This window comes from Heterodontus francisci, chromosome 15 (assembly GCF_036365525.1).
Source record: "Heterodontus francisci isolate sHetFra1 chromosome 15, sHetFra1.hap1, whole genome shotgun sequence".
NCBI classification, from domain to species: Eukaryota; Metazoa; Chordata; class Chondrichthyes; order Heterodontiformes; family Heterodontidae; genus Heterodontus; species Heterodontus francisci.
The window spans coordinates 85110926-85128199 of NC_090385.1; the positions used below are offsets into that span (position 1 = coordinate 85110926).

The 17274-nt window shown below is 42.7% G+C and overlaps 1 protein-coding gene across 1 annotated transcript in view; it reads left to right on the top strand.

The window, feature by feature from the left end:
• Nucleotides 1–17274, top strand: part of LOC137377935 (sodium/hydrogen exchanger 2-like) — a 332862-nt gene that overhangs the window by 679 nt on the left and 314909 nt on the right. The window lies entirely within an intron of this gene.

Sequence of the window (17274 nt, forward strand, 5' to 3'; positions counted from 1 at the left end):
TCATGCGTGGAAGCTCCCAATTAGCTTAGCTTTAAGTCTTATAATAATTTCGAGGAATCGTTTATTTCTTGCTACAGAGAATAAAAACTATATATTTTTTTAAAGCTATTCTTCCAATTCCATTAATTCTGATTCTGGGAGTTATTCCACAGAGGGACTGGGACTTGTTTTCACTGCTAAGCAGAATGCAGAACAGATTTGAATTCTCTTATTTATAAACATAGCTTTTCAAACTGGACTCTCCAGACCCTCTGGGGTTCAGGGAGAGATTGTGTGTGTGTGGGTGGGGTGACCTCATCTGATTTCTGTAGGTCAGTGATCATATTTTCCTATTTGTTGACTTGTTTGCATTTTCATTCTGTGCTAATAAGACACAACAATTTCTGCAGCTATCACTGTTTTCATTTGGATAGCTGTCATTCCCTTTCCAAAGTTAGCACGGGGTGGGGGGTGCTTTGGGACCATGCTAATATTTGTAAGGGTCCTCCATCTCCCCTCCTCCCATACAGCAGAAATTGAGGGATCATTAGTTTATAAAATACTGGACTTGTGCAAAATGAGTTCCAGACTTGCTGAGTTTGAACGTGTTTACATAGTGGCAGTCTGATTCACAAGGTTCTTCCATAATCATGGTATCATACAGCACAGAAAGAGACTATTCAACCAGCAGTGCCTGTGCAGCTGTTGGGAAGAGCTGTCCCATTAATTTCAGTCTCTTGCCCTTACCCCCTTGCATTGCAGTGCTTTTGATTTTCAAGTGTATATCCAAATTCCTTTTTAAAATTGCCATTTCTTAAGAATAACATAAACTAATGATCAATGCAGCACATGAATATTGTCTAAACTGGGTGGTTTGAAATTTGTAGTGGAGCTAGTGGAAGATGTTTGGCAATGGCTAGCACCTGTAATTTTATTCATTTAGATAATGCTGCTCTTTGCAGTTGATTAAAGATTAATTAACCAGAAACACAAACATAAGTGATAGTTTGTCTATATTGGAATGGTCAAGCAAATCCCATAATATGAATTATTACCGTCATTCGGTGGAGTTGTGTGGTTGGTGTTGTGAAGATATATCTAGCTTCTGCCATGATGAGAAAATGCTAGTAACTCTTTTAGCCTTTGTGGAAATATCCAACTGTTCATTTTCAGTCGAAGAATATAATAATTGCAAAGTAGGTTCAGACTGTAAGTGACTTATGATCATTGTTACTGAAAGCTGAAGTAAAGTAGAACCAGGCGTAGACCTTTCAGCCCATCAAGACAGGGCCATCATTTTATTAGCTCTGGCAGACCTTTTTTAAAAAATCAGAACCTCCTGCTGTTCCTCCATATGTCTTAATCTCCTTTCTTATCTCCCGTTTTAGAAACTTCGATTAATTCTGCATGCATGGCCTGCTGAGACCGTGCACTCCACATTCTCACAATTGTTTGTGCGATGGCATTTTTTACCAGATTAATTTTTAATCCCTTTTGGTCTGGCCTGCCATTCATCACATCTGTGAGTTGCATTTAAAAAAAAAAATCAGTTCCAACATAATTAAATATTTATGAAGCATTCTCTTGGAGCTGGGTTAAGGTCCTCGCCTTCAGTTGATCATTTTGCATCTTCCAGCTGATGCTTAAATGAATAACTAATACTTGAGGGCTGCAGATCTAGGAGTTTATTTTTTTACAAAACTTCCAATACTTTTGCACTGTGAGCTGATTTATTGAAATATTACTTCTATCAAACAATTAAGTTGCTTCAGTCAAAGTTGTTAAGCCTATGAAAAGTATCATTGGCGATTTCTCAGCCGCATCACTTGGGTATTAGCTGGGTCACACTCTTACCTTTGAATCAGAAGGTTGTGGGTTCAAGTCCCACTCCAGGGACTTAAGCATACAATCCAGGCTGACACTTCAGTACAACACTGAGGGAGCGCTGTACTGTCAGAGGTACCGTCTTTCAGATGAGATGTTAAACTGAAGCCCCTTCTGTACATAAAAAAAACATCCAGTGGCACAGGGAGTTCTCCAGGATGTCCTGGTCGATATTTATCCCTCAACCAACATGACACAAACAAATTATCTGCTCATTAACACATTGCTGTTTGCAGGACCTTCATGTGCTTAAATTGACTGCCATGTTTCCTACATTACCACAGTGAGTACACTTCACTTAGCTGTAAAGTTCTTTGGAAAGTCCTGAGGTTGTGAACGGTGCTATATAGATGCAAATTATTTCCTTGTTTTGGGTGAATATTTCCTCTAGCATATTCTTTGAGAAACAACAGCTTTGCTTTCATCTTTTCTTCCCAACTTGTCTCTTCACAGTTTTCCAACATGATTGCCCTAAATGCCATCCCAAGATCAATGATAAAATCACAATAGGCAGGAACACTGAGAATTTTGTGCCTTTTCTAATGCTCCAATTTCAGGGGAACAGCCTAAATTCACACCCTGTAATACAGGAGAGGCCAAGTCATTGAGCTCACACAATTTGGCTGCTAGACTGATGCTGTGCTGCCTGAACTGTCAGGTTGATATGAAATTCTAGGTACGAGTCCATAAAGTTGCATAAAATGTAACAGATGTGTTGTTTACTTTGTGCACCTCCTACTAATTCTAGCATTGCATTGAATGAAGGATGTCCTATTTTGAGTAGGTGGCTTTGGCCTCTCATCCATCTGATTTTATGAAAGTAATAAAATTGTAGTACAATGTCCAGAAACAATTTTTGGTAACAGGCATGTATTATGCCTAGTGAGCTGAGATTCATTCAAGTTAGATAAAGTGCATAGTGCTGCTTCTATTTGTCTATATGTTAACAGCTCAAGAGAAAACTGGCAGATCAGTGCAATATTGACAGGGTGCTGTACGGTCGGAGGTGCCGTGTTTTGGATAAGACTCAAACAGAGGCTCTGTCTGTCCTCTCAGGTGGATGTAAAGAATGCAAATGTATTAGAAGAGTAAGGGGTTTTCCCGCCCTGTCCGAGCCAACATTTATTTCTCAACCAAAACCTTAGCAGATTAGCTGGCTGTTATCTCATCAATGTTTGTGGGAATTTGCTGTGAGCAAATTGGCTGCCATAATTACTAAAGGGAGAGGATTCAGGAAAGGAAAAATTCAAAAGAGGAATGTCAAGGTTCTGGAGCAGAGTAGCGATTTGAGAAAAACATAAGCAGAGTGGGTCAGGATGGGACAGCAAGCTTAACAAAGGTCATAGGGCATTAGTGACTAAGGTGACATCAGTAAAAAACAGAAAAAAGTTAAAGCTGAAGACACTGGCGGCAGGCCTTGAATTTGGCGGTCCGCCTGCACAGAACGGCGGTCACTGAGCCTCCACGGTATTTCGCATGGCGGCACGTTTAAATGGAGGAGGCGGAGCGTCCGCCCCCAATGACATAAGGGGGGTGGCCACTCCATCCCCAGCAACATGTCCAGCACCACCCTGCTGGCACCATTTTTAAAGGGATTCAGGCCATTCATTCTCATTTCAATCTTTAAAGGTCCTGCTTCGCTGCAACCTGCTGAACAATTGTTTTCCAACTTAGATTCCCTTCTCCTACCCCCAACCCCCAATGAGTCCTCATTTATGACAGTGACATAACTCTCCCCAAAAAAACACCTTTTGATTTCCTGAACTTTCCCCCCAACATCAGAACATTTGACCCTCAACCCCTTCCCATCATCCCCACAACCAATTACAATAGTTCTCCCGACTCCCTGCCCCACTCCTGCCCTGAGAATTTCACTCCTCCCCCCTCCCCACCACTGTCACGCCTCAGATCCCCGAACGGGGATCCGAAGGCACGGGACATCCTGCCACCGGCTGCAATAACAACATGGGCCAGCCCTCAGGACAAGGTAAGTTTTTTTTTGAATACATTACAATGCATTTACATATGAAAACTATGGCTCCGCCACCAAGTGATTGAGGGGGAGGTGGGGGGTGGCCACACCAAACGGGAACTTCCCAGCATCGGGGTCGCGATGGGCCCCTACCAGAAGAATTTCCGGGCCCCCTCGTCATGAACCCCCGACATCAGAGGGCTAGTAAAATTCAGCCCACTATGTCTGAATGTGTGAAGCATTTGGAACAAAACAGATAGGTTAACAGCAAATATAGAAATTAACAGATTTGATCTAATAGCCTTAGGGAGATGTCATTGCAGAGTGACCAAGGTATGGAACTCAACAATTTACCTTTCGAAAAGAAAGTAGAAAATGGAAAATGAGGTGCATAGCCCTGGTAATAAAGGAAGAGACTAAAGACAGTAGAAAGAAAGGATCTTTCACACAGTGAGTGGTGAAGGAAGAATGTGCAGGTTTGTAGGGAGAAGGCAGGGGAATGAAACTGAGGGACCTGCTCTTTCAGAGAGCCAGTGCAGACATGATGGGCTGAATGGCCTCCTTGTGTAACGATTCTGTGAAATTCAAGATATAGAATTCATTTAGACGGAGCTAAGGAACTGCAAAGGACAGAAAACACTGGTGTGAATGGTTTATAAGCCCCCTAGCAATAGTTGTAGTGTCAGGCAGAGTATAAATTAGGAAATTAGAAGTGCATGTAACAAGGATAATGCAGTAATCCTCGACAACTTTAATCTTCATGTCAATTGGATAAACCAAGTTTGCGGCAATCGTGTCGAGGATCAGTTCAGGGAATGTATACAGGATAGTTTTCTAGATCAGCATGTCCAGAAACCTACTAGAGAACAGGTTATTGTAGATCTTGTGTTGTGCAATGAAGAAGGGTAAATTAGTAACCTTATAGTAAAGGGATCTCTAGGGAAGAATGATCATAATATGCTAGAATTTTATATTAAGTTTGAAAGTTTTTTTTATTCATTCATGGGAGGTGGGCATTGCTGGCTAGGCCAGCATTTATTGCCCATCCCTAATTGCCCTTGAGAAGATGGTGGTGAACTGACTTCTTGAAGCGCTGCAGTCCATGTGAGGTAGGTACACCCAGAGTGCTGTTAGGAAGGGAGTTCCAGGATTTTGACCCAGCGACAGTGAAGGAACGGTGATATAGTTCCAAGTCAGGATGGTGTGTGACTTGGAGGGGAACTTGCAGTTGGTGGTGTTCCCATGCATCTGCTGCCCTTGGCCTTCTAGTTAGTAGAGGTCGCGGGTTTGAAAGGTGCTGTCTAAGGAGCCTTGGTGTGTTGCTGCAGTACATCTTGTAGATGATACACACTGCTGCCACTGTGCATCAGTGGTGAAGGGAGTGAATGTTTGTGGATGTGGTGCCAATCAAGCGGGCTGCTTTGTCCTGGATGGTGTCAAGCTTCTTGAGTGTTGTTAGAGCTGCACCCATCCAGGCAAATGGAGAGTATTCCATCACACTCCTGACTTGTGTCTTGTAGATAGTGGACAAGCTTTGGAGAGTGAAGAGGTGAGTTACTCGCCTCAAGATTCCTAGCCTCTGACCTACTCTTGTAGCCATGGTATTTATATGGCTACTCCAGTTCAGTTTCTGGTCAATGGTAACCCGTAGGATGTTGATAGTGGCGGATTCAGTGATGGTAATGCCATTGAATGTCAAGAGGAGATTGTTAGATTCTCTCTTGTTGGAGATGGTCATTACCTGGCACTTGTATGGTGCAAATGTTACTTACTAGGGTCTTAAATCTGAAGCAAACCATGTAGATATGAGGGGTGAGTTGCCTAAGGTAGGTTTGGAAATTACATTAGAAGATATGAAGGTAGATAAGAAATGGCAAAACTTTAAATAATTAATTCAGAATTTGCAAAGATTATACATTGCCTTAAGGAATAAAAATGAGAAAAATCATCCAACTGTGGCAAACAAGCGGAGTTAACAATAATATTAGATTAAAGGAAGAGGTTTATAATGTAGCAAAAATGAATAGTAAACCTGAGATTGGGAGGATTTTAGAAAGTAGCACTGGTTGACAAAGAAATTGATAAAGGAAGAGAAAAGCGAATGTGGGAGTAAACTAGCAAGAGACGTAAAACGGATTGTAAAAGCTTCTGTAGATATTTAAAAAGGAACAGGTGAGCATAACTAAATGTGCGATCATTAGAAACAGAGACAGGAGAAATTATAACGGTAATAAGGAAATAGCAGACATTAAACAAATAATTTGTATCTGTCTTCATGGTAGAAAACACAAAAAAATCTGGAATTAACATTGAACCAAGGGTCTCGCGGGAATGAGGAACTTAGTATTAGTATCAGTAAAGAAATGTTACTGGAAAAACTAATGGGTCAAAAAGTTGATAAATCCCCTGGACCTGATGCCCTGCGTCCTAAGGGTTTTGAAAGAGCTGCCTATCGAAATAGTGGATGCCTGGTTTTCATCTTCCAGAATTCCCTTGATGCTAGAACATTCCCCATGGATTGGAAGGAGGCAAGCACAACTGTGCCATTCAAGAAAGGAGGGAGAGAAAACAGGAACTATAGGCCAGTTAGCCTGACATCAGTAGTAGGGAAAATACTAGAATGTATTATTAGGTTAGTGGTAACAGGGCACTTAGAAAACTGAAATCCATGTTGGCTCTGACTCATCATATTAATGAAGTGGACATTGTATTTGACATATCTGTTGGAGCTTTTTGAGAATGTAACTGGTAGGGTCAATAAGGGGGAACCAGTGACTAAAGCATATTTGGATTTTCAAAAAACATTCAATAATAGTGGCGCACAGTGGCGCAGTGGTTAGCACCGCAGCCTCACAGCTCCAGGGACCCGGGTTCGATTCCGGGTACTGCCTGTGTGGAGTTTGCAAGTTCTCCCTGTGTCTGCGTGGGTTTTCTCCGGGTGCTCCGGTTTCCTCCCACAAGCCAAAAGACTTGCAGGTTGGTAGGTAAATTGGCCATTATAAATTGTCACTAGTATAGGTAGGTGGTAGGGAAATATAGGGACAGGTGGGGATGTTTGGTAGGAATATGGGATTAGTGTAGGATTAGTATAAATGGGTGGTTGATGTTCGGCACAGACTCGGTGGGCCGAAGGGCCTGTTTCAGTGCTGTATCTCTAATCTAATCTAATCTAAGGTGCCAACCAAGAGGTTTTACACAAAATTAGGGCTCATGGGATTGTGGCTAATACTTTTGGACTGAGGTTGGTTAATGGACAGAAAACAGAGTAGGAATAAATAGTTCATTTTTTGGTTGTCAGTCAGTAACTAACAGAGTACCAAAAGAATCAGTGCTTGGCCCTCAGCAATTTACAATCTACTTGCAATGATGGACTGAGAGTAATGTATCCAAGTTTGTTGACATTACAAAGATAGGTGGGAAAGTAAGTGGTGAGGAGGCTGCAAAGGGATATAGAAAGGTTGAGTGAGTTGTCAACACATCTCTTTGTCCTTGTCTCGAGAGACAATGGGTAAGCACCTGGAGGTGGTCAGTGGTTTGTGCAGCAGCGCCTAGAGTGGCTATAAAGGCCAATTCTAGAGCGACAGACTCTTCCACAGGTGCTGCAGATAAAATTGTTTGTTGGGGCAGTTACACAGTTGGCTCTCCCCTTGCGCTTCTGACTTTTTTCCTGCCAACTGCTAAGTCTCTTTGACTCGTCAACACATGGCAGACATATAATGTGGGGAAGTGTGAAGTTATCCACTTTGGTAAGAAAATAGAAAAACAGAATATTTTTAAATGGCGAGAGTCTGTGAAAAGTTGATTTTCAGAGGGATCTGGGTGTCCTTGTACATGAATCAAAAAAGTTAATATGCAGATACAGGAAGCATTTAAAAAGTAAAACCGTCTGTTAGCCTTTATTACAGGGGATTGGAGTATAACAGTAAAGAGTTCTTACTACAATTATATAGGGCCTGGATGAGACCATACCTGGAGTCCTGTGTATAGTTTTGGTCTCTTTACTTAAGGAAATACATATCTGTCTTGGAGGGGGTGCAATCGGCAAGACGGTTCATTGGACTAATTCCTAGGAAGCCACTTAGGACAGAGATGAGGAGAAATTTCTTTCATCAGAGGGTTGTGAATCTTTGGAATTCTCTTCCCGAGAGGGCTGTGGAAGCCCAGTCATTGAGTGTGTTTAAAGCAGAGATTGACATTTCTAAATATCAATGACATAAAGGAATATGGGGATAGTGTGGGAAAAAGGCATTGAAGTACTGTATCTCTAAACTAAACTAAAGTGGATGAGCAGCCATGATCATACTGAATGGAAGGGCATGCTAGATGGGCTGAATGGCCTACTCCTGCTCCTATGTCCCTATGATGAGATTTTGAGTAGACCAGGCCTGTATTCCCTAGAATTTAGAAGAATGAGTAGTGATCTTATTGAAACATATAAAATTATGAAAGGACTTGTCAGAGTAGATGTTGGGACATTGTTTCCACTGACTAGGGAGTCTCGAACAAAGGGGTCACAGTCTCAGTATTAGAGGTTGACCATTTAGGATCGATGTGAGGAGAAACTTCTTCACTCAGAAGGTTGTGAATCCTTGGAATTCTATGCTCCAGAGAGCTGTTGGTGCTGAGTCATTGAGTATACTCGTGATAGATTGATAGATTTTTGGGTACAAGGGGAATTAAGAGATATGGGGATAGTGTGAGAAGGTGAAGTTGAGATAGAAGATCAGCCATGATCTTATTGCATGACCGAGCAGGTTCAAAGGGCCAAATGACCTCCTACTGCTCTTGTTTCTTGTGTACTTATGTTCTTATTTTTTACATTACTTCAGTGACTACAAAATTACCTCATTGACTGTAAAGCTTTGGGTTGTTCTGAGGTTGTGAAAGGCACAATATAAATGCAAGTTCTTGCTTTCTTCTTTCTCGGGAAGTAGAACAGCTTTTTCATTGTTATAGAACCAGTGCAATTTTGTGTTCCATTGGACTCCAATTATTTTACAAAAGCAAAATACTGTAGATGCTGGAAATCTGAAATTAAAACAGAAAATGCTGGAAATATTCAGAAGGTCAGGCAGCAGCTGTGTAGAAAGAAACAAAATTAGTGGCCGGAATTTTATGCTCCCCCCCCACCCCCCCCACCAAAGAGCAGGATGGTGGTGAGGGTGAGGAGGATGGTGGGTGGTAAAATGGAGTGGGAGGCTCGGGGGACCCTTCCCAACCCTCTCACGCCTCCACCGCCATTTTATGCGGGGCGGCGGTGGCAAAAACCGGCCTGCCCAGCCCAGGCCAATCAAGGCCCTTAAGGGGCTAGTTAACGGCCACTTAACAGCTTCTGCCTGCCACCAAGGGGATTTTACCATTGGCCAGTCGGGCAGCCCAGGCCCATGAAAAGCTGCCTGTTCGAAGTTGGTGGCTTTCTGACGGCGTGGGGGGGGGGGGGGGCGGCCTCATAATCAGGCACCATGTGCCCGATGGAGGGCAGCCCCCAATGTCCCAACCACCCCCAACTTCCAACATGCCCCACCGTCCCCCCGAATCGACCACCCTTGCCTCGCCAGGGCCAGACTGATCACCCCCAGCGAGGCCCCAAAAATTTAGCTCTTCTCGGGGCTGTCCTTCCTCTTCATGTGGAATCTGTGTTGCAGTCCCAGCAGTGGCCACCACTCCTGGTGGCGCTGCGGGGACTAAGAGCTGCCGGCCCACTGATTGGCCGACAGCTCCATTAGGCGGGACTTCCTGCCTCAATGAGATAGAAGTCCCGCCTCAGACCAGTTAAGGGTCTGTGGACCATAAAATCCAGACTGGATCCCCAGGCCCAGTGGAGGCGGATCGCCACCGACTTTTTGGTTGGTGGACGGCTCCTGTCCGACGAGGGTAAAATTCCGGCCAATATTTCAGGTCTGTGATCTTTTCTCTGAAATTCTGATGAAAGGTGACAGACCTGAAACATTAACTCTTCTTTCACAGATGTTGCCTGACCTGCTGAGTATTTCCAGGATTTTCTAATTTTTTTTTCAATTATTTTTGTTTTCTTTAGTAAATATAAGTGCTCAGCCACATTTTTCAGCAAGTTTTCTATTGCACCAGTTCACTTCAGGATAATCTCATTATAACAACCAAAATCTTCGGTGAGCATGTCGCTGATCACAGCATGTGAACAAGTGTAGTGTTTATTAACACAGTTGCAGGTAAACACAGTTACATTTTTGCAATATATTACTTTTTGTTCATGACATTTTTTACACATCTGCATTTTTTGACGATTACAGAACCAATGATAAACAATAAGAGGTTTGGATTTAAGCTGATGTTATGTTCTGTTTTACTTTCTCAATGGGTTTTTTTTTAACACATCATTGTCTGTACCCTTATTATGGCTATTAGCTACATTTCTAACCGAAAGATTATACAAACCTGCTGCCTTAGTCAAGTTAACTTTATCTGTTAAAGACATTCTCTATATATTACACACAAAAAGCAGGACAAGTCCAACCCAGCCAATCACCGCCCCATCAGCCGACTCTCAATCATCAGTAAAGTGATGGAAGGAGTCATCAACAGTGTTATCAAGCGGCACTTGCTTAGCAATAACCTCTCAGTGATGCTCAGTTTGGGTTCCGCCAGGGCCACTCAGCTCCTGACCTCATTACAGCCTTGGTTCAAACATGGACAAAAAAGCTGAACTCAAGAGGTGAGGTGAGAGTGACTGCCCTTGATATCAAAGCAGCATTTGACCGAGTATGGCATCAAGCCCTAGCAAAACTGAGGTCAATGGGAATCAGGGGGAAAACCCTCTGCTGGTTAGAGTCATACCTAGTGCAAAGGAAGATGGTTGTGGTTGTTGGAGGTCAATCATGTGAGCTCCAGGACATCACTGCAGGAGTTCCTCAGGGTAGTGTCCTCGGCCCAACCATCTTCAGCTGCTTCATCAATGACCTTCCTTCAGTCATAATGTCAGAAGTGGGTATGTTCGCTGACGATTGCACAATGTTCAGCACCATTCGTGACTCCTCAGATACTGAAGCAGTCAGTGAAGAAATGCAGCAAGACCTGGACAATATCCAGGCTTGGGCTGATGTGTGGCGCGAATGTTACTTGCCACTTAAGTGCCAGGCAGTGACCATCTTCAACACGAGAGAATCTAACCATCTTCCCTTGACATTCAATGGCATTACCATCGCTGAATCCCCCACTATCAACATCCGAGGGGCGACCATTGACCAGAAACTGAACTGGAGTAGCCATATAAATACCGTGGCTACAAGAGCAGGTCAGAGGCTAGGAATCCTGAGGCAAGTAACTCACCTCTTCACTCCCCAAAGCCTGTCCACCATCTACAAGGCACAAGTCAGGAGTGTGATGGAATACTCTCCACTTGCCTGGATGGGTGCAGCTCCAACAACACTCAAGAAGCTTGACACCATCCAGGACAAAGCAGCCCGCTTGATTGGCACCCCATCTACAAACATTCACTCCCTCCACCACCGACGCACAGTGGCAGCAGTGTGTACCATCTACAAGATGCACTGCAGCAATGCACCAAGGCTCCTTAGACAGCACCTTCCAAACCCGCGACCTCTACCAACCAGAAGGACAAGGGCGACAAATACATGGGAACACCACCACCTGCAAGTTCCCCTCCAAGTCACACACCATCCTGACTTGGAACTATATTGCTGTTCCTTCACTGTCGCTGGGTCAAAATCCTGGAACTCCCTTCCGAACTGCACTGTGGGTGTACCTACCCCAAATGGACTGCAGCGGTTCAAGAAGGCAGCTCACCACCACCTTCTCAAGGGCAATCAGGGATGGGCAATAAATGCTGGCCTGGCCAGTGACACCTACATCCCATGAATGAACAAAAAAAAACATTTATAATAGGGTTAAATGTAATTAGTCACGAATATATAGGTATTAAATATTCCACATACCCAAAAACTGTCTTTGAAACTCTCTTAAAATGGACACTGTTGCTATTACCTCGTTCACAACGTCAGAGAATTACCAATCAATTCCCAGTGGACCAGTGTAATGGATTGGCTGTGTTTGCTGTTAATGAAAACTGGACAGAGTATTTGATGGAAGCTCTTGCTGATTGTAAAAGGTTGAAGGTAAAGAAGGTTTGAGTTCTGATAAATTAGTTTGTAGGTTTCTGTGGAGTTTTGTGGGCAATATTTTTTAAAGGTTTCATTGTCTCCACTGACTCCCCTTTTGCAGCTTAAACGTAAGTATTCCATTGTGATTGTAAATGTCAAACAATAGAGCAACATAAGACATTTCTTAATTCATTATGAATGTAAAATTGTAATCTTGTAAATTGTATCACAAAATGTTGGTGCAGAAAAGGATGTCTTAAGGGAATGAATACTTTTAATATCTGTTTGTTCTTTGGTGCAAATTTTAGCATTTCTGTCTAATATGTAGAGCCTGTTTTATTGTGATTTGTTTATTGCCGGGAGTGCATCTGACACCAGGGCAATTCTCCCATCAATCAAGCACTTTTTATGCAAAATGTCTGGAGGTCAGCATATATGAATGATAAACAATAGAAGGGATGATGCAAGGGAGTTGAATGTACTTTATTGCTCATTGAATCAAGTTTTAATCAAAATTTCTTTCTCCTGATATTTCCGGTGATGGGTACCATGGACCTTTCTAATTTTTGTGGATATAAATGTTGTCGAATTTCAATAGTATCAGATGCATTAGGGCTATGTGCCAGTCTCGGCAATTGCACTGCTTCATTCCATCAATAAAATATTGCGGTAGCAGAAAGCGACATAAATCAGAGTTTACTCAGCACCATCTGATTTCACAGTATTGATAAAAAGAGTTGTACTAGAATGTTAAGATCAGAACTGTCCATAAACTATCATGTTATTAAAGGATCTGGAGGCACTGGAGCTGTTGCAAAAACAATTTACAAGTATGATACCAGAACAGGAAAGATTGAACAGGCTTGGGCTCTTTTCCCTAGAAGGGAGAGGCTGAAGGGTGACCTGATAGAAATCTTCAAGGTTATGAAGGGTTTGATGGGGTAGATGTAGAGAAGACTTTTCCACTTGTGGGCGAGATTAGGACAAGGGGCTATAAATATCAGATAGTAATAGATCCAAGAGGGAATTCAGGAGAAACTTTTTTTTTCCCATAGAGTGATTAAAGCATGGTACTTTCTTCAACAAAGAGTAGGTGAGGTGAATAGCATAGTTACGTTTAAGGAGAAGCCAGCTAAGCACATGAAGGAAAAAGGAATAGAAGGATATGTTGATGTGGTTAGATGAAGAGGGGTAGGAGGAGGCTCATGTTGAGCATAAGCACTGGCACAGACCAGTTGGACCGAATGGCCTGTTACTATGTTGTATAAGTGATGTAATTCAATATAATGGAGCCATTCACCTCAGTGCATTGCCTGTACTGTCTCAGCACTTTACAAGACATTAGATGAACAGGTCTGTAGATCAGAGAAGGTAAATTCTGTGTACTGCTATACAATGGATGTAAATGGTTCCTACAATTTGTTTTATAGAGAAAACAGAGCATGTGTTAGTTGGAAGTTTAGAGACACTGCTCCCATATATTTTCATCACAATTCAGGACTGTGATTGAATACTTTCCATTAGTGCAGTTTCAAGGACACTCAAGAAGCTCGATACCATCCAGGATATATCGGTTACCTTGATTAGCAGCTCTTTCCACGACCTTAAACGTCCACTCTATCCAGCGCTGGCACACAGTGGCTGCAATGTGTCCTAGATACAGCAAGTCACCTAAGTCATCTTCGACAGTATCTCCCAAAGCCAAGACCTCTGCCACCTAGAAGGACAAGAGCAGGAGGTGCATGCAAACACTATCATCTCCAAGTCACACACCATTCGACATGCATATGTATCGCCATTCCTTCATGGTCACTATGCCAAAATCCTGGAACTTCCTCTTGAACAGCACAGTGGGAGCATCTTCATCACATGGACTGCAGCAGTTCAAGAATAAGGTCTATCACCCTCGCAAGAGAACTCAGGATGGGCAATAAATGCTAGTCTTGCCACTGGCCATCACATGTGCAGTAATAGCACTCTTTAAAAGTGTCATAAAAGGTTCCCAAACATACAATAATGCAAATGGTGTCAAAACACATCATAGGTAACTTTAACATTTACAAATACTGTAATATGAGCAGTAGGACCCAACATCAAAAAAATATGTTTTCAGTGTTTTTGTTCAATTAATTGAGGATGTGAGCATCGCTGGAAAGACCAGTATTTGTTGCCCATCTCTAGTTGCCCTTGAGAAAGTCATGGTGAGCCTTCTTGAACTTCTGCATTCCTTGTGATTTAAGGTAGCTTTAAGAAAATACTTATTTTCTTCCTTTTAAGGTGTGAAGGATTTCAAGCTTCAATAACTCATGAGTACCAACATCCCTTCGGATCCTTCTTCTCCATCCCTTCTTACAATCTCACCCCATGCCATGTATTCATGATACTGTTATAACCGAGGTGGAGGAGTGCACTGTCTTTTCTAATCCCACTTCTCCGCAGATCACAACATGTATTTTAAAAATGTTTTCCCAATTACCGATTCGGTCAATCATATACTCTACTCTTTATTCCAGAATAAAATACACCAACCAGGTTTCTTTAAAGAACAACCAAATTATCTGTTTATTATCAAACAAAACTTATCCAGTAACAAAGCAAAGCATTAACACACAGATTGAACTATGAAAGTTCCCTTTTTCCCAAATGCACACACTGAAAAAAAATACAGAAATTCTTTCTGCAAAGGTCTGTTACAAAAAAGACAAAAATAAAACTTTGGCAAAATACTTGCTAATTCTGGAAGAAAAAAAAGATGTGGAAGGAAGTTAATTGTCACTTTGCGGCCTGGCATCTGGGTATATGGAAACCGGTCACTGGAATCTTTTCTAAAGCTGTTTTTTGCAGGTGGCATTGAGAATGAATTTGGTAGGTTTTTCCAGATTCTCAGGAGAGTGCCAGGGATTTTAGCTCTCCCACACTGGATCTTTGCAGGGTTTCTTCAAAGAGGTAGAGAAAGAGGTGAGCTGGGTGGTTTCTTTATCCTTGGCAGGCAATACACCAACTGTCTTCAAAACAGTTCACACCCCAACTGAACTGAAAACAATGTCTGAACCCCAAGCAGAAAATCAACCTCCTGACCTCCATAAACCTTGACATGTGGCTTCTCTGTAAACATCTTTCCCAGGTCACCAAGGTTTCTGTTGTTTATTGAGCTTAAAGCACATGATTTCGAGCAAAGGTTGTTTTCAAACAACAGCTCAAGTTCCCTTTCAGTGAATTTGGTGAAAAAAACACATCCATGGAATCTTTTCAGTTTTATCACAAGTCCTCAAAAAATAACATTTAAAAAATGGAAGCACTTTCATAACACCTCCATCCTTGGAGGAATGGAGTGCCATTTTTAAATGTGTTTCATTACAAAGAGTGACAAAAGATGAAAAATATTAAAACACATTTACACACTCATTCTCAAACACTCTTTACTTGTAGCTAATAGAGTTTGGCTTTGAACCCTCTTTGCAGTCAGATAACTCAAAACAATGTTAGATTCTAGACAAAGCATCCACAATTACGTTATTTTTCCCCGCAATGTAGATAATCATTAAGTGGTAAGGTTGCAATAGTAAATTCCATTGGAATAGTCTAATTCTGTTTTTTTGAATTTTTCCACAAAGGCTAGGGGGTTATGATCAGTATATACCAGTGTCTCACTGTAGTCATGGCAGACATATACTTCAAAATGCTTAAGAGCTAGAAATAATCCCAGGGTTTCTTTTTCCATGGCTGAACATCTTTTTTGGTGTCGATTTTAGCTTTTTGGAAAAGTATACCATTGCCCTTTCTATGCCTGACTCATCGGGCTGGATTTTACCAGCTCCCCGACGTCCGGGATTATGGCAGGGGCCCCTGGAAAATGCCTCTGTCAAGAACCCACTATGGGTCTCGACACCAGGAAGGCCCCGCCTAATGGCAGGTAGCAGCGAGGCCTCATGGCGGCCTCCCGCCAGCCACTTGGCGACAGGACATACATTTGAATATGTTAAAACATTAAAATGAATGAATAATTACTTACCTTGTCCCAACGGTCATCCCGCTCTGATATTACGGTCGGTGGCTGGCATTCCGACCAGACGTCTGCCTGCGGGACACTGGTGGGAGTGGGGAGGAGGTACGTATTTCAGTTTAGGAGGAGGGAGTGGGTCAAACATACCTTATTGGTTGAAGGGGTGATGGGAAGAGGTAAAGGTAAAAGTTTCTGAACACTGGTGGGGAAAAAGGTCATGTACTGAAGGTAAGTATTTTTGGTGGGGGAGAGGGCAGAAATGACATGTAAGGTTTTTGGGGGGGATTGGGAGAGGGGATGGAAACATTTTTTAAATTAGTTTTAATGCTTTTAAATCCATTGCTTCTTTCTTTAAAAATTTAAATTACCATTTAGGACTCTAAGCCTTTTAAAAATGGCGCCTGCGCTTGTGCAGTGGCACCAAATGCCATTGCTAGGGATGGAGCACCCGCCCCTCCACGTCATCGGGGCAGTCCAAGTAAATGAGCTGCCGCAATGAATATCGCGGTGGCTCCATGGAACAAATCCCGCACGTGCGCCCCGCCATCTTTGAAGCTCGCTGCTGACGTTGGCAGTGAGCTGGAAAAATTCAGCCTTCTGTCTTGTAACAAAACTGCACCAACCCCCAGGTCATAGCATCAATTGCTACCTTGAAGGGCCTAGTGAAATTTGGAGCAGCCAACACTGCTTCATTAATCAAAATGGCTTTCAGCCTTTCAAAAGATGCTTGGCACTCCCCTGAACACACTGCCTTGTTTATGTTGGTACCAAATCTATCAGTGGAACAGCTATAGTAGACCACACATTCCCAAAAATCTCATGACTTCTCACTTAGTTTTAGGGGTATGGTACACCACCAATGCTTGTACGTTAGCTGTCCTTGGCGACACATACCCTTGCCCGACTAGATGCCCGAGGTAGGTTACTGTCGCATTTGCAAATTCACTTTTGGCAATGTTTATCACTAGATCAGCTGATTGATTGATTGGAATTTTCTAAACAGAGCTTCTCGTTGTTACAAGGGGTCCTTCCAAGTGTCAAAGAAGAACAAAGAACAAAGAAAATTACAGCACAGGAACAGGCCCTTCGGCCCTCCAAGCCTGCGCCGATCCAGATCCTCTATCTAAACATGTCGCCTATTTTCTAAGGGTCTGTATCTCTTTGCTTCCTGCCCATTCATGTATCTGTCCAGATACATCTTAAAAGACGCTATCGTGCCCGTGTCTACCACCTCCACTGGCAATGCGTTCCAGGCACCCACCACCCTCTGCGTAAAGAACTTTCCACGCATGTCCGCCCTAAACTTTTCCCCTCTCACTTTGAACTCGTGACCCCTAGTA